At 22.0% G+C, this 1,320-nt stretch overlaps 1 protein-coding gene across 1 annotated transcript in view; it reads left to right on the forward strand.

Annotated features, from left to right (window-relative positions):
• Positions 1-573, forward strand: part of LOC107605506 (uncharacterized protein ycf36) — a 5,570-nt gene extending 4,997 nt beyond the window's left edge. The window contains exon 5 of the transcript XR_001612526.2: positions 414-573. The gene's annotated coding sequence lies outside the window, so the exon portion shown is untranslated. The remainder of the gene's footprint in view (positions 1-413) is intronic.

Consider the following 1,320-nt stretch of genomic DNA (forward strand, 5'->3'; position numbering starts at 1 on the left):
TAAAATTTTAACATATATTTAGTCAAATATATTATATTATTTAATATTTTTCAATTTTTTTATATATAAATACATATTTTGACGTGAATGATTCTAAGTCCGACTAGTCAAGGACTAATTTGTTTTTGCCTAGTTTGTTATGAATCTGAATTCTATTTAAGAATTTGTCGCAAACCAATAAGTTGCTGCATACACAAAAGTAAAATTTGAATAATCGACACTTAATTAAACAAAATAGTATAATAATTACTAAACTAACCTAACTTGATTAATACAAAATATATATATATATATATATATATATATATATATAAATAAGTTAAATAATATAATATTTATATAAAAATAAATAATAATTTATTTTTAATAATTAATTTTGATATACACTTGATATATTTTTTATGTGATAATAGGTAGTTGGACTTTGAGAACTTGGGGTGGGATGCATGGCGGCAACAGACGTATGGCAAAGAGATGGGCAAACGTGAGCATTGTGAAAGCTGTCATGCTCTCGACACAACAACATAAATTATGTTATTATGTTTGCCCAAAAGCCGAATCCACAAAACTAAAATAGAATTTACATCCTCTAACTTTTAAATTTTTATTTTAGAGAATAAAATATGATCTTTTATCTTTAAATAGTTTTTCTTTCATATTTTTTCTTACTCCTACTTATGAAATAAATAATAACAAATCATACTTTATCCTATAAAATAAAATTCAAAGTTTAAAGAAAATTTTACTTTAGAGAATAAAGTGTGATCTCTCACCATTTATTTTATAGGTGAGACCAAAAATAAATATAAAAGAGAAATCATTCAAAAGTAGAAGATTACATTTTACCCTTTAAAATACAAATTTAAAATTTAAAAGATTCAAATTCCTTTTAACGAGTTTATCACCGCTCATTATTTTATTTGCATTTTTGCATCTTGCTTATGTCTTATGAGTTAATAAACAAAAGGTAGAAGGGAGAGGAAAAAGAGATTTAAAATGTTAATATTAATGTAACTTTGAAATCTTTCACCCTATTTTAGTGTATATATTAACTGTATAATTAGCAGATATGAATATAAATAAACTAACATAAAATATTTTTAAATAAATCAAACTACTTATAGTATTGCACAAGATTTTGAATAAAAATAGTAACTTATAGATAAAAAGATAATAAAAAGTAGTGTTATTTGTTTATTCAAAATTAAAACAGTCATAAATATCTTAATATAATAATAAAAAATATAATAGTTAAATTACTTCAAAATATAACCATCTCAAGAACCAAAAGCTATAAAATAAGTGTCTACAAACTACAAA

The sequence above is a fragment of the Arachis ipaensis genome, chromosome B06 (assembly GCF_000816755.2).
Source record: "Arachis ipaensis cultivar K30076 chromosome B06, Araip1.1, whole genome shotgun sequence".
NCBI lineage: Eukaryota > Viridiplantae > Streptophyta > Magnoliopsida > Fabales > Fabaceae > Arachis > Arachis ipaensis.